At 39.9% G+C, this 21,206-nt stretch overlaps 1 protein-coding gene across 1 annotated transcript in view; it reads right to left on the bottom strand.

Moving 5' to 3' along the window:
• The window catches only part of Rnf24 (ring finger protein 24), a 46,646-nt gene extending 25,758 nt beyond the window's left edge, over nt 1-20,888 (bottom strand). Inside the window, exon 1 of the mRNA XM_057780962.1 lies at nt 20,730-20,888. The gene's annotated coding sequence lies outside the window, so the exon portion shown is untranslated. The remainder of the gene's footprint in view (nt 1-20,729) is intronic.
• Between the last annotated feature and the right edge of the window lie 318 nt (nt 20,889-21,206).

Below are 21,206 nucleotides of genomic sequence, written 5' to 3'. Positions count from 1 at the left end.
CCTTCTCAATCTGCAATAAACTAGGTATATTATCTGCCTAATATTAGAAAAAGCTGTTTTTTTTTTGTTTGTTTGTTTTTTTTTTTTGGTTTTTCGAGACAGGGTTTCTCTGTGGCTTTGGAGCCTGTCGTGGAACTAGCTCTGTAGACCAGGCTGGTCTCGAACTCACAGAGATCCGCCTGCCTCTGCCTCCCGAGTGCTGGGATTAAAGGCGTGCGCCACCATCGCCCGGCTCGAAAAAGCTGTTTTGTTCTCAAGAGAATAGTAGTACATCCTTCTCACAACAAAAGAAATCAAAATAATAATTATGTCAATAATAACTTTACTTTTGGTTTTTTTGAGACAGGGTTTCTCTGTGGCTTTGGAGCCTGTCCTGGAACTAGCACTTATAGACAAGGCTGGTCTTGAACTCACAAAATAAATGTAATTAAAAAATTTGTAAGACTGCCACATTGTCAGTACAAAAGATACTTTCTGTTGATTTTAATATAAATTTACATATATACTAGAATATAAAGACAGACCTAAAGAAAGTCTTAGTATGAATTTGTTTGAAAACCATGTGGTTGGTTTGATTTGGTGTGGGTAACAACAGCTTCTCTGGGTTGATGTGTGTTTGTCATGTCATGTCATATCCGGAAACCACCATCTCACAGCTCTCTTCCTCATCCAACAGTTCTCATTCTTTCTGCTCCCTCCTCTGTAATGTTCACTGAGGCTTGGACATTGGTGGGGATGGTGTGTGTGTGTGTGTGTGTGTGCGCGCGCGCTACACAGCTGACCACTCATTTACGTATACTCAGCATGTTAAGCAGTTATGAGTCTCTGCATTAACCACTATCCACTACAGAAAGAAACTTTTCTGACTCTAGTTGAAAGCAACACAAATCTATATTTAGAAGGAAATCTAACAGCATGACTAACAAAACTGTAGGTTCCTCCAAGACCTATTTTCTCACTATTTGTCTCAGGATTTCTATTGCTAGGATAAAACATCATGACCAAAAGCAACTTGGAAAAAAAAAGGATTTATTTCATCTTTCACTTCTCGGTAACATTCCACCACTGAGGGAAGTCAGGGCAAGAATTCAAGCAGGGTAGGAACCTGGAGGCCATGGAAGAGTGCTGCTGCTTATTGGCTCATTCCTCATGGAATGCTCAGCCTGCTTACTTCTGCCATCCAGGACCACCTGCCCAGGCTGTCATCACCCTCTTCAGATTGGGCCCATCTACACCCTATCATTTATCAAGAAAATGCTCCACAGGTTTGTCCAGTGGCTAATTTGATGGGGGCATTTTCTCAGTTGAGGTTCCCTCTTCCCATGACTCTAGCCTGTGTCAAATTGACATAAAAACTAGCTAGCACACAGGTATGGATTTTTGGCCAGTTTTACAGTACCAAGTATGAAATGCCTCCTGGGGAATAGGCCCCCAATCAGAAAGCAATTGGTTGCTTTCATAACCATTATGCTACCACTGCACTAGTAGGTACATCCCGCCAGGCAAATCAGTATTGTAGGATGCAAGGTCCAGGGACAGGTAAAACAACTGATGCATTTCTTCCCTAGCAGCCCGCCTAGCGCCTTCAGGTACAATGTAAGGTAACTACTTCATAGACTTTATGGATTCCATAGCGCCTTCAGGTACAATGTAAGGTAACTACTTCATAGACTTTATGGATTCCACTGGTGTCTTGGGCTTTATATTTCATGTCTGAGGCTTTCATATCTGAAATTCTCTTTCTTGTGTCATGATTGTCAAAGTCCTAGACATTGGTTGTGTATACATTGTGAAATCAGCGCCAGAGAGGCTCTAAAGACAGAAAAGGAGCCCTTCTTTAATTTTTAAAATTATTGTGTGCACTGGAAGGAATGATGCGTGTGGAGGTTTATGTGTGCCACAGTATGCGCCTGGAGGTCAGAGGACAGCTTTGTGGAGTTAGTTCTCTCCTTCCACCTTAACATGGGTTCCAGGAATTGAAGTCAGGTGGCCAGGCTTACACAGCCAGAGTTTTTACTTTCTGAGCCTTCTCACAGGTCCCTGAGAGCCCTTCTCTAAGTAAAGAGAACTGACTGTGATAAGCTGCACTTAAGACACCTGTCAATAAAACAAAACAAACCAACAATTAGTCATAAGTTCCTGGAAAAGCACAGATCACCAGATAGAAATCAATACAACTTTGTTTAATGGAACAGTCATGAAAGATTTAATTTGTTTTTAAATTAAAGGACTTGACTTTGTTCAGTCTCTAGACAAAATAAATTAATGATTTTATTAATAACTGAATTCAAGTATACAACGGATATTAAAATGCACTGGGTTTTCTCTCCATGTGAACTCCCTTTTTTCTCATGGATAGCAGTAAAGTTGCTAAGTGATTTTAATTTAAATTCTGAATCCCCAGAAAAAGTGTAGTCTTTATATAATACTCAGTTATTACATATTGAATACATATATATTCAAGCTGCTTTAGGAGAAGTGTTAAGATCCTCTATGAGGCTCACTAGGTTCTCTTATTTTAGCACATCAAGTTCAGGACTTTACTGCTGAGTCTCCTTTCTGGTGTTTAGACAGGGCTTTAAACATGCTAAATGCATTCTGCCACTGAGTTGTAATCCCAGCCTCACTGGTGGGTTCTCAATTCCTAGGAAAGATACGAGTTTTTCAGAATCCATACAGAACCTGAGAATCACTGAAGAGGAAAAGTACTAGAAGAAAAAAGCATATTTACTAACAGTAACATAAAGCTTAATAACTATAGCCACATTTAGAATGGTACAAAACAAACAAAAATTTGAAGAGTCTGTCACTGTATAGACTTTAAATAGACAGAAAACAATGTAACCAATGTTTTAGAAATTCATTGGCAGAATAAGGTAAATCAGAGTAAGCTTCATGGTAATACTCAGAATCCAAGCAAGAGTCACAATAGCAACATGCATTAACCTCCCAGGCTCCTGCTTTACCTTCCCTCCTACCAGGAGGGTAGCCTCAAGGAAGTCTCCATTTCCTGCCCACAGAAGAGGATAGCTACAACATCTACCCCAAGGGGTGTGTCTCATAAACGGCAAGCATTCATCATTACATCAAGGTTAGTTTTAGTTTAAGTGCATGGTTGGCTTTTGGGGCAGGGGTGCAGTTAAATGTAAAAATTTCAAGTTAGCAATCATCTTGGCTTAAGCCACATCTTCCTGGCACACTTTGGGTCACAAATATACTCCTTTCTAGATCGACTGGCTTACAGTATGGATTCTGAGGAAAAGACATTAATTGAACATTTTTTTCCAACAAATTCTAGATAACTGATGTATATAAACTAAAAACATGCCCGTTTTTTTTTTTAAATATTTATTTATTATGTATACAATATTCTGTCTGCATGTATGCCTGAAGGCCAGAAGAGGGCGCCAGACCTCTTTACAGATGGTTGTGAGCCACCATGTGGTTGCTGGGAATTGAACTCAGGACCTTTGGAAGAGCAGGCAATGCTCTAAACCACTGAGCCATCTCTCCAGCCCAACATGCCCGTTTTTGAACCTTAATTCATAGAAGGAAAATTGATGAACTGAAACAGCCATCTAAGAGGCTCATGACTAACTCAGCAATCCCTAAATGAAGGCTACTTGTTTGTTGTTATTTGTTTTTGTTGAGACAGAGCTTCTTTGTGTAGCTCTAGCTGTCCTGGAACTCACTCTATAGACCAGGCTGGCCTTGAACTGGGAGATCCAGATGCTTCTGCCTCCTGAGTGCTAGAACTTAAAGGCATGAGCCACTACCACCTGACTGAGGCTGCTTTTTATTGTACTTTGACACTTGGTGATAATTACCTCAAGTTTCTAGATAGTAAATCCTAAGCATGGCACCCAACATCTTTTTGTCTTCTAGAATCACTTTGTTCTTTTACAAAAGATCTAAGAAAATTTTGTGTGGTGCTGAGGACTGAACTCCGGATCTCTTACAGGCTAGGTAGGCACTGTACTGAGCCAAACCCAGCCTAGCTTTATGCTTAAGACAGTTTCAGGCAGAGTATGGAATTTCTGGGATAATGGGGGTAGGGATGAAATGTGTTTCTTCTGTGGGTGAGTCTGGTTCTGCTTTTATATTTTAAAACATCCTGAGAAGGTGATAATCATTCCAGAATGATGAACAATCTCTCTCTAAACAGTTTTTTAAAGAGTCAAGTATTGCAATGTCATTAGTTCTGGAAGCTTTCTTTTCTTTGTTTCTGGGCTGGGTCTATTCCCTACTGATTATTTTCCTTAGGAGTTTCTGAGTTTTGTGGAATGTTCACACAACTTATTTCATAAGAGACTGGCTCATAAATCACATCAGTTCTAGCAAGTGTCTTTCAGACTATCTCTTTACAATAACACAGCTACATTAAAAGGAATGATTTATTCTTTCTTTTTGTGTTTAATTTTTGAGACCAGATCTTGTAATGTAGCTTTGAATAGCCTGGAACTTAGGATATAGATCAAACTGTCCTCAAACTTGCTATTCTCCTTCTTCAGTCTCACAAATGCTGAGACTACAGGGGCTAGATACCAGAATGACATATTCTTTTTGTTTTAAGATTTACTTTTATTACTTTTAATTATGTGTGTGCGTGTGTGCATACATGCACATACACAAGTGTAGGTGTCCATAGAGGCCAGGTACCCCTGGAGTTGGAGTTACAGGCAGTTGTAAGCTGAACGACATAGTAGGAACTCAGATTGGATGCTATGCAAGAACACTACTTACCCTTAGCCACTGAGCCCTTTCTCCAGCCCTGGTAATGATATATTAAGAGATATTTTTATAAAGTTGGGAAATTTATTTAGGAAATTAGTATGAGCTATTAGAAACATAGAATCCTTCTTTAGAGGAAGAGATATAGTGAAGAATGTCCTTGCTTTTCTCTTATGATTAACAAGATAGTGGCATGGGGCTGGAGATATGGCTTAGCAGTTAAGAGCACTTAAGTCCAGAAGACTTAAGTTCAAGTCCTAGCATCTACACACAGTTCACAAGTATCTCTAACTCCAGATCCAAGGAATCAGAGGCCCTCGTTCTGGCCTCCACAGGCATAGGCACATATGTGGCACAAAGACATATATGTAGGCAAAACAGTCACACACATAAAATATATAAAAATAAAATCCTTAAAAATAATTTAACAAAAAGAGATTGTGGCAGGGAATGATAGTTTGTCCTCCTCTCCTGCCTCCTACCACATCTGTCTTCCTTTCCTTCGTGTGATTAGATTTCTAGGTGGGTACATGACTACACTTCCCAACTCTCCTTGCAGTTACACTTGTCCACATCTTCGTTAAGACACATGCAATGGATGCACATGAAATCATGCTTATCAAAGCACTGACAACTGTCTTCTACTTTATGCTTCATTCTTTTCTTTCCCTTGTGTTCTCTAGTGGGAATGCCATGCCACCAATCTACTCAAGAAAGGCTGGAGATACAGTTCACTGGTCCAGTCCTGCCCAGCATACACAAGTTCTGGGTTCCACTCATAGCATGACAAATATAGGAAGAGGAAGAGGTCACCCACAACTTGAAGGTGGAATGGCAAGAAAGAAATGGGGATGTTTAGTATTAAGGCCCCTTGCTCCATGATTCTTCATACTAGACATGTGGCATACTAGACATTCATAAAGAAATAATTTTAATATTTATTTAATATTAATATTAATAAATTTAATATTTTCTAGCACTTGTTTTATGATAGCTGATCCCTAATCATACTTGTCATCTAGGTCAGTACTATTTTTAAATTATTTTGTATTCACAGACATTCAGAAAGCCAGATCACAGATCCTAACTCTAGTTCAGAAACACACACTTTTTGCTAAGATCATACATATTTCCTAGCCCCATATTCTGACACATTATATAACTAATTAGAGCACAGAGAACTTGACATTACAATGTGTTCTTAACACAACAGTGGAGGTAGTGTGGAACCAACAGCAATATATTTACTAATTACCTAACTAACATTATCTGACATATATATCCTGATCCCAAAATCATGTCTATGCTGCAAGCTGCCTATCACTTTACTAAAGTATAAATAGTCATTTGTATTTCTATATATTGACTACACATAGCTAAAGCTGACGTTGCAATTTTTACAGTATCTATACTGTAACCAGTCACATGAGGACTTGTTTAGTGCTCAAAAAGTCTCAACTTTTGGAGCATTTCAGATTTTCAGATTAGGGATACTCAGTCTGTCACACACAATAGTTGGTTGTTCAAAATAAAACATTTAAGTTTTCATCTCATAAAACTCAATAATTAAAATGTAGTGTGTAAGCCTAGAAATTATATCAATAATGTTTAAGTTCTGCAGAACAATGAAGAGAAAAACCAGTCACAAAGGAGGGAAACAACAAATAAAAGTGACAGTGGTGTAACAATTTAGATACAATGACCCCAGAGTCTCAATTATTACCCTGTATATGGAAAGACCATCATGACATCATCCATGTATAAAGGGGACTCAGAAGGAGTAATCTTTTTTCTTCCCTACCAGAACAGCATTCTAAACTCCATCTATAGTAACTATTTAGAGAGCATTTCTCATCATTTGTGACAGAGTGAGGCATGGCACCAAGTCAATTTTCTTTATTAACAAGTCATTCCATCGATTCCTCCTATAGGTCAGTGTGCTTCTGAGAATCTTAATATTTCAAAATGATAACCAAAATGAACTTTGAAAACATCATTGCTAAGTCCAATGAACCAATACCACATGGTCACATAGTATATGACTCTCTGAAAGACTGAGACTAGACACAGAAGCCATCGAGAGTAAGGAGTAGAGAGAGATGGCTACAGAAATAAGGTTCCTTAGGACAATGATACTGTTCCCAAAGTATGGTGATGAATGCCCAACTCTAGGAACAAATTAAAATCCAATGGATGTACATTTAAAGATTTACTTATTTGTATGTATGTGCCTATGTGAGTTGGTCTATCACGTGTAGCAGGCGCCCACAGAAATCACAGGTGTTGAATGCCCTAGAACTATAGTTATATATTGTTTGCTGCCTGAGGCGGGAGCTGGGTACCTGATATGGGTCCTCTGCAGGAGCAGTAAAACTTTTCTGGTTGTTTAAAATTTTTATTTTAGATTTCATTTTATCTGAGTTTTTGTTTGCATGTACATATGTGTACTACAAATGTGCCTGCAGAAGTGAGAAGGCATCAGACCCCCTGCAACTGGTATTATAAATGGTTGTGAGCCACCATGTGGCACTTGAAACTGACTGGATCCTCTACAAAAGCAGCAGATGCTCTTAATGACTAGGCCATCTTTCCAGCCTAGAACTGAATCATACATTTAAATAAATTGTGAACATGTAAATTTTGTCCAATAAAACTATGCAGCCTCTGATCAGGAACATCTTGGCAGTCAGGAGGGCAAAGCTATCTGTTCTGTGTTCACTCCTTCCAATGGACTAGCTCTCATAGAGCAACGGCAATTATTAGGACAGTACTTTATTAAAGCAACTAAAGTACATTCATAGTAACTCAAGTATTTAACTGTAATTACTTCCATCTGAGGCTAAGAACACAGTTAATGAATAAGGCCAAAACTTGCTCAACTACCATATGCTATCCCCATATCACTCTGTTTTTTCTGTATTCAAAAAAAAATCAATGGAATTTATTGTGAAAAAATGTATAAGTTTGATTTTTAGGAGAGCTGGGAGTTAGCTAATAAAAGTCAAATGGAAGCTCCACTTGATTTCACTGCAATTATAGGAAATTAGCCTGTGGAAAGTATTGAAATGCCAAAGAAGTTCCTATTTAAGTTTTACAGGAACTTTTCAGACTGTATGAAATATATCACAAAAAGAATATTAAAATGACAACTGGAAAATATTAAAATGTAACTTAGTGAATCATATAAAGAGATATTCATTTATATGTTCAGACTAGATGATGCCTGGTATATGAAAGATGATAAATGAGACATAAATAAAGATGGTAAACCCAAGTAGAATGTTCAATGGAATAATGGAAATATTCTTTTTATATTACCTGATTAAAACTTATGAATTACATATTTATTTATTTATTTATTGTATATGGGAGGGGGCATGTGTACACTGGAGAGAACTTATGAATTACATATTTATTTATTTATTGTGTATGGGAGGGGGCATGTGTACACTGGAGAGAATGTCAAGATCAGAGGAAACTTGAAGCAGTGGGGTCTCTCTTTTACCATGTGGGTTTCTGGGGATCAAAAGTGATGATACCTAGGCCACCTCACTATCTTAAAAATACAAAAAATTACACTTGTTTGTTGTAAAATGTACCAGCTTTGTGAACTTCAAAGTGTTTAAGACTGCTAGGCACTGTGGTCCACTGCTTTATAGGCCTCCCCACCATAAACAATAACAGTAGGACCTTGAATGGTGGATCTACACCTTGTGGGCTCTGGTTGTAAGAGACAAGAAGTTGCAAGGGCATGAAGCAACAAGGTGGTGACACAATTTCCTAGAAAGACTCTTTACAGAAAGGAAGTGTATCTTAACTAAACACATGCAATAATAATGAGCCCTCTGCAGGCACAATGACTTGCACACCGTGACTATTCTAAAGCAATTGTTGAACTCAGCAAGTAGAAAGTTCATTTTCTGCACTAAATCACTTTGGCTGAGATGAGGAATAAAGACACCTGTAATGCTTGGATCACTTGATTAAAAACAGTTATGCTGATTTTATCTATGGGCTTCAGTGAGGGGATGTTTTGTTTAGTTTAACTGTGCTAGGGACTGACGAGGCCTACTAATACTATTAGTACTCTACTAATACTACCAGTTCTTGTAGACAGTCTTTTTTTTTTTCAATTTTAAAAATTAAAATAAGCTGGGCGGTGGTGGCACACATCTTTAATCCCAGCACTCAGGAGGCAGAGGCAGGTGTATCTTTTTGAGTTTGAGGCCAGCCTGGTTTACCATAACTAGTTCCAGGACAGGCTCCAAAGCTATAGAGAAACCCTGTCTCGAAAAACCTATATATATATTTTACATTATTTCCCTCTCCATCCTACAATCCTTCCCATTTCCCTTTTGTTATCTCTCAAATTGATGATGGCTTCTTTTCCTTTAATTTTATACATACATACATACAACATACATATACACACACAAATATGACTTGCTGAGTTGCTCGTATGTACATGATTTCAGGGCTGATCATTTGGCCTTGGATAACCAATTGGGGGCTCACCCCAGGGTTGAATCATTCTCCCTCCCATGGCAGTGATTAGAGGCTGCCCCCTTTCATGTTAGCTTGTCTATTGGCATTGTCAGTATTCAGGTCTTGTTTAAGAGACACACTGTTCAGGTATCATGAGTGTAGATTCCCTATCATTCCTAGGAGACACAACTGTGTGGCTTGCTGATCCTCCAGCTCTAATAATCTTTCTACCCCTCTTCCATGAGATCCCTCTGAGCCTTTGGTACTGGAGTTTTGTTGCAGATGTATCACCTGGGCCTGGGTACTCCACCATCAGTTGTTCTCTGGATTGTGGTAGTTGTGGCTTTCTGTATTGTCTCAGCCTATCTGCAGTCTTTGAAGACATCCCTTTACAATGGCATACTTCACTTTTAGGAGATCACAGTACAGTATTACTCCTTTTTAAGTAAACAGTATAGCACAGTAAGGGCTCATCTATGGAGAAATCACACTAGCACATACTTTTACTGACCCTCTCAAACAGTGTAATTAGAGATTGTCTAGAGATGGTTACTAAGTTAAGAACTCTAACCTGTTTAATTTTCCTTTGAAATCAAGACTACTTTCCTGAGAACAAGGATTCAGGGAATAACTAAAAACAAAAGGTAAATAAGGTAAACTGGAGCAGGACAAATTCCTTGGCATTAAAGGAATTTGATGTTAAGAAGTATCAGGAGATACTGGGTGGTGGCGGCACACCCTTTAATCCCAGCACTCAGGAGGCAGAGGCAGCCGACCTCAGCAGCTCTGTGAGTTCAAGGCCAGCCAAGTTCCAGGACAACCAGGGTTGTTACAGAGAAACTCTGCCTGAAAAACAAACAAACAAAACCACACACACACACACACACAAATAAACAAAAAGTATCAGTAGAAATGATCACAGAACTCTTTAGCATAAAGTAAAAAGAATTTTTTCTAGACAGGATTCCAATTTATCTGTCATCTGTGTGTTTATTTTTTTATATATATATTTTTTATTCCAGATTCATTTTTTTTCCCCTGGGAACTTAGTAACATTCACCCAAAGAGCAGCTCGTGAAGAATGAGTGGAACGGGCACTCAGGTGCATCTGAGGAAGGACTAGGTCAAATCAACTTTTGGGAATCCTGACTTTGTATCCTAAACTAGTAGTATCCTTCCATTGCTTGATTAAAAAAGGCGTTTATATATTTCCACCTTTTGCTTGCAGAGGTATTAGAGTGCATGTCAATTTTAAAAGAAATAACTCGCATACTGATATGGTATTCAAAGGCAGCACCACAAAGACACAAGATTAAATCCTTAAGTCAAACATTCAATTTCCTTCCTTATCTGATTAAACTTATTTTTACTAAGTATACAACAATATAAAATGATAGTGGCAGCCTCTCATTTAAAGTGAATTTTATGGTTGCCCTAAAAATCCCTTGGATGAGACAAAGACCTTACAGAATTCTTGCTAACAAATGTAGAAGAGATAGCGGAGTAAGGAAAGTCATTATTACGCCGCAGATGAAATGCCTTATACTGTGACCATCACACTGGTCTTTTAGCAATACCGGAAGTGGGGTAGACAGATACATATAGCCTCTAGGTGTGATTCAGTGTTGAATGTAATATAGAGAAGGGCAACAAACTACATCATGTGATGAAGAAGCAGACAAAGCCCAAATGTGAGAGTCACAGGACCAGGACCCAGCTTGTGTGATGCGATGCGTTCGTAACATAAAACAAAAAGAAGAGGAACTGCCCTAAATAAAGAGACAGAAGACCTGGACTAGTCTTTAAAATATCTCAGCAAGGCCAGGCAGTGGTGGCGCACGCCTTTAATCCCAGCACTCGGGAGGCAGAGGCAGGCGGATCTCTGTGAGTTCGAGGCCAGCCTGGTCTAAGAGCTAGTTCCAGGACAGGCTCCAAAGCTACAGAGAAACCCTGTCTTGAAAAAAAAAAAAACTAAAAAAAAAAAAAAAATCTCAGCAAGGGAAGGCGAAAGAGAAAAAAAATAGGAGAAACAAATCTGACAAAACCTGTAACTCAGTGTTTCTTAACCTTCCTGATGCCCCAACCCTTTAGTACAATTCCTCACGTTGTGATGACACCCCCAATTATAAAATTATTTTCATTGCTACTTTGTAACTGTAATTTTGCTACTGTTATGAATTGTAATGTAACTATCTGGGTTTTCCAGCGGTCTCTGGTCACAGGGTTGTTCTGACCCACAAAGAGGTCTCAGTCCACAGGTCGGGAACTGCTGCTCCAACTATGGAGATGGCATATTGGAGCACTCAACACTGCTTCTGAGGATGTTTACAGCTCTTCCTAACAAAATCTAAGCCCCCTTGCAAACAGAAGTTTGAGCTCAGTGTGTTGGCCCAAGCCTGCAATCTCAACATGCAGGAGACAGGCAGGCAGAGCTTTGTTGAGTTTGAGGCCAACCTGGTATATGTAGCAAGTTCCAGGCCAGCAGGCTACATGGAGAGTCCCTATCTCAAACAACAAAACAAAAGAGAAAAAAAAAAAGGATAGTTGAGTCTGTAGTCTTTTCTTTTTGGGGTTCTCTGTTCTTTTGTTCTTTGGGGGGGCCTGTCACCCACCTCCCAAATAAATCACACACAGATTCTTATGTTTTCTTATAAGTATCTGGCTTTAGCTTGGCTTCTTTCTTGCCATCTTTCCTTACCTTAAAATTATCCCATCTACCACCTGCCTCTGGATTTTTTTCCTTTTCTTACAACTTCTGTGTGTCTTACTTTTACTCCCTGGCTGACTAGACCCCTGACGTCCTCCTCTCCTTTTCCTCTTCTTTCTTTCTCTTCCAGAATTGTTCTTCTATTTATTCTCTCTGCCTGCCAACCCCACCTATTCTTTCTCCTGCCTTGTTACTGGCCGTTCAGCTTTTTATTAGACCATACGGTGTTTTAGACAGACAAAGAATCACAGCTTCACAGTTAAACAAATGCAGCATGAACAAAAGTAACACATCTTTACATTGTTAAACAAATGTTCCAGAGCATAATCAAATGTAACACACCTTAAAATAATATTTTATAACATGAGTCTAATAATATTAATCTCAGGCAGAAAATAAAGGGGACCCAAGGCTAACATCCACCTTACTGGTTTTTCAGTGTGTAGAAGTAGGATCAGTTATATAGTAAATACCCATTTCTCCTTGAGAAAAACGACATAACTATAGAATGCAAATATATTGTTTTGTACCTCAAATAAACTCTTTTACTGAAAATCTATAACATAGAACAAGCAGTTTTAACAGCACACACACACACTCACGCACACACGCACGCACGCATGAGCACATAGGAAGAGGCAGAGTCTCCAAATACGAACACACATCCTTTTATGGATGCAGCTGCCCACACCTCAGAACTGTCCTGCTTTCAAAGAATTGAGCTGTAAATGAATGGTGGCAGGGAACTGAAACAGAGAACCGAGACCCACAAAATAGAGTCACAGCTACATTCAGAACCGAATGTTTTTCCTTTTGTTTACACTTGATTACTTCACATCTTTTTTTGAGACCGTATCCTAACATACAGCATTCACAACAAACAAAACAAAACAAAGCAAAAAAAAGCACTGGCTGTTCTTCTAGAGTGCCTGAGTTTGATTCCCAGCACCCATATGGTAGCTCACCACTGTAACTGTTCCATGGAACATGACAACTTACTTCTGTCTTCTGTGGGCACTGCATGTAGGTGGTGCACAGATATGCACATGGGCAAAAAGCACCCACACACATAAGTAGAATAATTTTAAGAATCTACAACCAGGTGTGGTAGCTCTAACAAAAAGCGTGCCGCACAGTTGAGGCTTGAGCTACAGAGTGAATTCAAGATGAGTGCTGGTCATAGAGTAACCTCCCTTAAACACAAAGGACCCTGAACTTCTTTCATCCACTGCAGTGCATCTGAATACTCTCCTGGGAGTTGGCAGCATAAACTGAGAGATGTTGGGTGATGGAGATGTTTGTGCCCTGGCCCCTGACTTGTTAACCTCAAGAAATTACTTCTTTGGGGGCTGGAGAGATGGCTCGAAGGATGAGAACACTGGCTGCTCTTCCAGGACCCTGGTTCAATTCCCAGCAACCACATGGCAGCTCATAACTACCTGTAACTTCAGTTTCAGGTGATCTGACACCCTCCATACAGACATACATGCAGGCAAAACACCAATGCATATAAAATAAAAGTAAATAAATTATTTTTAGAAAACAAAATTACTTCTTTGATTTTTAATTTTATCATCCACGAACTGGTTTTGGAGTAGTTGTAAGGAGAAAATAATAGCTGTTTTGCTATAGATATACAATGTTTTCAGTGTAGGCTAATTCATGAAAAAGTTCTATGTAGCTATTGATACTGCTTTGACATTTAAAGAAAACAAATCTTAAGTTTCCTATCTTAATCCCAGCACCTGGGAGGCACCGAGTTTGAGGTTATTCTAGTCCACAACTACAAAGAGAGTTCTAGGACATCCAGAGCTACAAAGTGAGACCCTGTCTCAATAAAGAATATTACTTTTTGGCTTGTTTTCAGAGACAAAATTGAAAAATCAAAAGATTAAAGAAACTTACTTTTTTTCAAAGATTTATTTATTTATTATGTATACAGTATTCTGTCTGCATGTATGCCTGTAGGCCAGAAGAGGGTACCAGGTATCATTATGGATGGTTGTGAGCCACCATGTGGTTGCTGGGAATTGAACTCAGGACCTCTGGAAGAGCAGCCAGTGCTCTTAACCTCTGAGCCATCTCTCCAGCCCAAAGAAACTTTTTTGTTTTGTTTTGTTTTTTTTCCGGATAGCATTTCTCTATGTAGTCTTAGTTGTTCTGGAACTCACTAAGTAGGCCAGGCTGGCTTGGAACTCACAGATATCCACCTGCCTCAGCTTTCTAAGTGCTGGGATTAAAGATGTGCAGCATCACCACCCATCAGATTGAAGAAACTTTAATTATAGACATGTACACAATTCAGTCCAAGCTGGAGACACTAGATCCTATTTAAGTTTAAGGCACAAAGTATAATTTCACATGCTCAGATTCAAGAGAAAATAATAAAGAAATTTAGGTAATTTCTAATGCTTTTTGGTTTGGTTAGATGAATTTAACAAACAGGTAATATAGAACCATTCAATCTCCAAGTGAAAAAAAAATTAAGGCAACATACTGCTGTGAGATAGTTTTTTTCTATCAAAGGTACTTTGCTCAATACCATTCCATAAATCTCCACATGATAAAACTTTTGTTTTATAGAATGCCCCCCCACACCCCACATCCTGTAATTCACCACAGGACACTCTTGCAATTTCAGAACTAGATGGTTTGAAGTGTTGACCCCTTTCCATCATTTCCTTTGCACCAATTCTTTTAAAACTAGCCAATCATCAAAGACTGAAGTATGAATAAGACTATTAATATTGAGAATGAAAGACAGCATCATCAGATGAGATGTGTGCTCATACTTGCAGTATCACACTTATTCTTTTGCTCTTAATTAAACTAATATATTAAATTTGCTAAAGGATTTAAGGAGCTGCCTGATACAAGTATCTGTCAAGTTAAAAAAATATTAGCAAATATAATGAGACTAATTTTAAGATAACATATAGAATTAGCCCTCTACTGAGGCCTATGATATTTATAAAGCAAATTTTATATTGAGGAAAAAAATTTTACTTAACCATATCACCCAAATGTTATAAGATAAAAATTAAAAAGCAGGCAAACTTTATTAAGAGATGCTAATAAATGAAAACAGATAAATTGGAGGAAGTCCCAATATAAAAGCATTTACTTTTATTGACAAGCAATTTTTCTATCCTTAGCATTAAATTCATAAAAATTCAGGTTGCATTAAACTTTCCCACAGCAATTCATAACACAGAGTTCATTTGCAATACTAAGTGGCTTGCTTTCCCTTAACACTGCAGGCTGCCTTCAACTCCATAGAGGGAGGCCTGGAGCAACTAACTCTTTGGCATGACTATTCTTAGGATAGATGGAAGGCCCAGGCTAGCTTTCCAATACTGGTCCACCCAAAATAAGGCCACTGGCCAGCTATTCATGGGCCAGCTGGCATGGAACAAAGTGTCTAGTTCTTACCTCCAGAGCAGAGGTTTATCCAGCTGGCTTTCAAAGGATGGCACTAACTGGAGTGCTCGCAATTCCTTTTCAACCATCTGGCATTCTTTTAAAACCCTCAATTTACACAGCACTACATTTTGAGGTCTGAAATGCTCAGATTCTAAGGGTTCCCATCATGTATCTAGATAATAAAGAGTAGAGTATGTACCAAATGAATTCAAGAATCAATTTCTAAAACTAAAAATTACCCATAGTTTTCTCTTTAAAATGGTTGTTAAGTAAACTTCCTTAACACATACATACACAATACACACACACACACACACACACAAATAATAAGAAAATAAACTAAACAAAAACAAAAAACAATTTAACACATAGAAACAAATTTCTTAGGTCTAAGTAAGATCTAGCCCTTCCAAATGGGACTTATACAGCCTGTCTATATCCTTCATGTGCCTCCCAAAAGTTGAACTGCTACATACATCTGCCTGGCTACCTAGCTAGCAGATAGAACATCTATAGCTACCTGAAAAAAAAAATCTGTTTTCCAGGTATCTAACACACAAACACGCCTCTAAGGGTGTTAATCTATAATCCTAGCACTGTGGTAAAGCCCTAAGGATCAGGCGTTCAAGGTCATCTTCAGCCACATAGTTATTAGGTTCAAGGCTTGCCTGGGTTACATAAAATACTGTCTTAAATAACCAAAATAAATAAACAAATCTGCTTGATGACACACCGGGCATTTGAAAGTTTTAGCACACAACCATAATTTTACCACACAGGTGACAGAGGTAGCAGGAGGGTCTTTCAAGCTGGAGGCCAGCCTGGCTAACATAGTGAGATTCAGGCCAGCAAGGGCTACACAATAATGAAACTGTTTCAAAAAGGAAAACAAAATTAGTAAATAAGATAAAAATAAATAACATGAAGAAAGAAACTTTGAGCCAAATAAACAAATAGTACTTGGTTCAAAATTAAACTATTTTATCAAATGATCAAAACAATTTATCAATTTACCAAACTGCTAAGAAGTGCTATAAGCTGCTCATTTGTCAACTGTAGATCCTTGGTTTTTTTGAGATAGATTTTCTCTGTGTAAATAGCCCTGGAGCTTTCTTTGTAGACAGGCTGGTCTTGAACTCTGAGATCCCCCTGCCTCTGCCTCCCAACTGTTGGGATTAAAGGCCTGCACCACCACCACCTGGCCAACAGCAGATCATTTTACTAACCTATCACATGATCTAATCTGGAGAATCGGCGGGCAAGAAATTGGGGGTGGGGAGTGGGAGGAAGAGAAGGAGAGAAAGAAAAAAACTAAACAGGTCATATTTATGACCAATATATCTTAGGGGATATAAGTATTCTAAACTAAAGTATTTTGGGAATGATAGGTCTTATGTAAGGACACAGGCAAAGTGTGTGCGTTTCACTTGAGACATTGAACTATCAGGTAAACACGACAGACTGATGGGAAGCAAAGAAAGTTTGTTAAATTTGTTTTTATAGATGGATGTGATGGACATGAGAACATGCCTGTGACCTGACATAACCTGTGTAAAGTTAATGATGCAAGAGCGAGGGCACAAATACAGGAACTGTGAGTAGTGAAGGGGAGAGACAAAGAATGGGGGTGGGAAGGGTGGTTCTGAGACCAGGAAATAAGAGTCTTAAAGACAGGTTTCCAGAGCTGGTGAGAGGAAGAGGGGTTTCTGTCTGAGATCTTCTAAACCTTTACGGTCTTAAGAGAGAAAAAGAGAAAGAGAGAGAGAGAGAGAGAGAGAGAGAGAGAGAGAGAGAGAGAGAGAGAGAGAGGAGGGAGGGAGGAAAGAAGGAAGGGCCATATAAAACTGGCTTAAAATTAAATCAAACATTTACTGATAATGAACTTAAGACAGTTTTGTTTTAAAGTAACTCTTTGACATATACAATTTTACCACTTATTAAAGACAAAAAGGCAAATTTGTATATTGATATAAATATGTTTGTTGACTTTTATATAGAAAATGAAATTGTAGCTAAATTTTGATACTACCTAGAGCATCATTTTCAGAGGTGAGTGATCTTTTGACTTTATAATGTCAATGCTGAAATGTCACTTTATATATAGTACAAAATGGAAGAAGTATGTTTGGGACCTATGATGGTTCACGTTGATTTTCAATTTGATGCTGTCTTCTGGTTTCCTCTGGCTCCAGGCAAGCACACTGGCACACAGACACATTTGCAGGGAAAACATCCATACACATAAATAAAATAATAATTTTGAAAAAGGAAAAAAGGGGGAAGACCCTGAATGTGAATGGCGGGATCCTCACAAGCTGGAAAGAAATGAAGCATCAGTATGCACCCCTCTCTGCTTCACCACCAGACACAATGGGACCAGGATCTGGTACTCCTGTCTTAGACTTTACCATGATACTCTCAAGATGTCAGTCAAAACAGACCTTTCCTGAAGTCATTTTTTGTCACAGGAATGAGAAAAATAACTAACACAGAGCCATATCTGGAGTTGTTGGAAATCTAATCCTAAACCAAAATTCAAATAATGATTGTTTCTTTTTTTAAAATGAAATTAAAGTTAGCCACTCAAACAGTTTTTCTTTTGAGATAGGGTCTCATTATGTATCCTTGGCTGGTCTGGAAGAAACTCTGTAGACCAGGTTGGCCTTGAACTCAGAGATCAATCTGCCTGCTACTGGCTCCTGAATATTCTATCCAGGTCTACACAGTGAGTTACAGGTCCATGTAGTGAGACCCTGTCTTTAAAAAAAGAAAAGAAAAGAAAAGAAAAGAAAGAAAATTAAACACAATACAATAGGTATAGTGTTTTTCTCTTTCTCTAAAGATTTATTCATTCATTCACTCATTCATTCATTCATTGATTTTCCAAGACAGGGTTCTCCGTGCAGCCCTGACTATCCTGAAACTAACTCTGTAGACCAGGGTGGCCTTGAACTCAGAGACCCACCTGCCTCTGGAGTACAGGGCGTTTCCATAGGATCACAAGACCTTCTAGGTGCAGAAAAAAAGAAAACAAACAAACAAAACCACTGTAATTCAAACAGACAATAGCCTAGAGTCTGAGCCAAGGTGCTTCAGGCAACGTCCACTGGCACAGTTGGTACAATAACATGAGGTGTCAAGCATACTCAGAAGCAAGGCTACAGTGAAGGCCTACACTGCTACACCAGCAATGCCAGAACACCTCAGATCTATTCTGTGTTTGACTGTAAATTATTCTTACTATTCTCATTTTAGCAGGGTCTCTTGTATCCCAGGCTGGCTTCAAACTTATTACTGTAGCCAAAGTGATCCTCTTGCCTCCAATCTCCTAAGGGGAGATGGATTACAGGTATGGGAAACCAAATCTAGTTAATTCAGTCAAGAGACCAAGCCCAGGGCGTGGTGTTGCACATGCTAAGCAAATATGCACTATCAACTAAACTACATCTCCAACCCCTTGAATTAATTTTTGATCACTGAACATGCAGAAACTTCTGAGTGCTAATTATTGTGACTCCTACATTCAGTTATGCAATCCCATATTGGGTTGTGACCCATGGTTTAAGAAAAATGCATAAGGCAAGAATTTCTTTAAGAATAATGGATTGTCATCCAACCAGTGGAAATTTTCCTTCAAATTAAAGGCAAATGTTTTAAGCAGGGAGTCTATACATAAACAGATGCTGTGGAGGTTAACATTTCATTTTGTACTGAAATTTTACTAGGAATGAAAATATATACGACTCAAAAATAAATAATCTTGAAAAGAACTTTAAAGAAAACTGAATCCACTCAATTATTCATATATAAACTCCTCAGTTTTTTTTCCACCATCACTATTTTGAAACAAAAGATCATAGCAAAAATATTTCTAAAATGTGCTTTTTCATTCTACAAAATTAGGAAGGTAAAAAAGAAACCAAAATATCATTATCCAACTAGAGTAAGAACTATCTTATAAGATTCAAATAATCTATCTTAAAACAACAAGATATAGCTTGCTGGTTTGTTGAGACAAGGTCTCAGTATGCAGTTCTGGCCTGGAAATTCCGACGTTGAACAGATTTGCCTTGAAATCACAGGGATCTTCCTGTCTCTTCCTCCTAAGTGAGGGGATGGAAGGCGTTGGCCGCCTTGCCTGACTGGTACTAGCTTAACGACCTCTTTTAATCAGTGAAGTGAACAGGCCGGCAGGCAGGCGGTCCTATCAAGTCAAAGTCTATGGGACCCAGCAGGGCTTCCTACCCTCTTTGGGTGGCTGAAAACAATGGGGGAAAAAGGTGTTGTTTTCTGGTAGTCATGTAAGTTGAGCTGTTCAGATCAAAGCCAGAGTGCATGCCAGAATAATCTGCAATAAAATCCTTTGCCAAAACATGGGGGGGGGGGGGGAGGCGGTTACGGGGCGACCAGACAAACAAGGAGGTGCAGAGAACCTGCTGGACCACCTCTTACTAAGACAGGAAGGCAAGAAACCCAATCCACCTGTACAGAAGAGTGAGTAAAGCGGAGCCTGCATACATGGAAGTATTCCTATAGATACGTATACAAAGACCTGTTATCCATCAGCTAAGGCCAGAAAGCAATGCTCTGAATGTTGGCGTAACCCCGATACATAAATACATCACCATTAACCCCAAAAGCAATGTGTTCTAAATATACAGCGACATAAGAATAGAGACTCACACTTTCAGTGAACAGACCCACTGGTTTTACAAGAAACCAAAAAAACAAAACAAAACAAAAATACAGAAACAAAACAAAAAAAACCGAAAAAACAAAAACCAAAAAACCCTTGCACCAGGGACGGACGAATAAAGATGTGAAGTTATCTTTACACTTCTTTTTCCGTGTGCCCTTTTAGTTGATCCCAGACCGTCTCAGTTCACAGGACACACACCCCTTGGGTCTCCGAAAACAAAGCAGGGTCATTAATTCTTTGCCCTGTGTGTGCACACACGCCCCCCACCCAAGATGATGGGGCTACCAGACGACTTTCACTAGTCAATAACCCGGTGCAGACCACTGCCTTGCAGTGTGACAACCAGGTACGAGACAAGCACCACAAAGGAAGGAGTGGCTCGGGACCAAAAAACCACTGCCACACCGCGTCCCCGAGACGCGCGTCAGTCCCCGCCACCAACGCGGAGGCAGCGGCTCCTCCATCCTCCGCCCATCCCGCCTCCCCCGCCCGGGCCCAGCCCGAGGTGACCTCCGGGTGACAGCCCGAGCCGCCCTTTGTGCGGGTGTGTGGAGACTGCCCCGCGGCCCCCCAGTCTCGGAGCGGGTGCGAGGCCGGCGCGCAGCCCTCAGCATCCCAGACACGGACCTGCGGAGCCTGCGCCTCAGCCGCGCGGCCCTCAGGCCCGGCCCTCCCCTCACTCACCCGGGCGGTGGGCAGCAGACGTGAGGGCTGCGGCGCCCGGCAGCAGCTATCGGGCAGCGAGCTGCTAATGAGCGGCGTCCGAGAGCCCGAGCGGTTGAGCTGGCGACTGCTTGCTGCTGCCCCGGCGAGGGGCGGGCCCGGCGGGGGAGGGGCGGGCGCCGCGCCTCTCATTCATGCCGCGGAGGCGGGGTGTGGGACCCGGATGCCCGGGCAAGTCCCACCTCCTCGCTGAGGGCGCGCGGCTTCGTTGTCTGCAATGCGCAGGCGCGGCGCCCCGTAGCGAGCCTAGGCTGTCGGCTGCCCTGTAGCATAGATTCATGATGCTGAGCTGTACGGTTCGTGTCTTCTCAGCTGTTTAGTATTTTCCGTGTCAGTGAAATAATTTGACAGTTAAAAGAGTGAAACTTGGCTTCTGTCCTAGCCGCCGGACCAAGAGTACTCAAAAGTGGGGTGCCCCCTATTTAGATGTTTCAACCT

The sequence above is a fragment of the Chionomys nivalis genome, chromosome 9 (assembly GCF_950005125.1).
Source record: "Chionomys nivalis chromosome 9, mChiNiv1.1, whole genome shotgun sequence".
Classification (NCBI taxonomy): Eukaryota; Metazoa; Chordata; class Mammalia; order Rodentia; family Cricetidae; genus Chionomys; species Chionomys nivalis.
The sequence above is the reverse complement of the archived record's forward strand: the minus strand, read 5'-3'. Positions and strand labels throughout refer to the sequence as shown.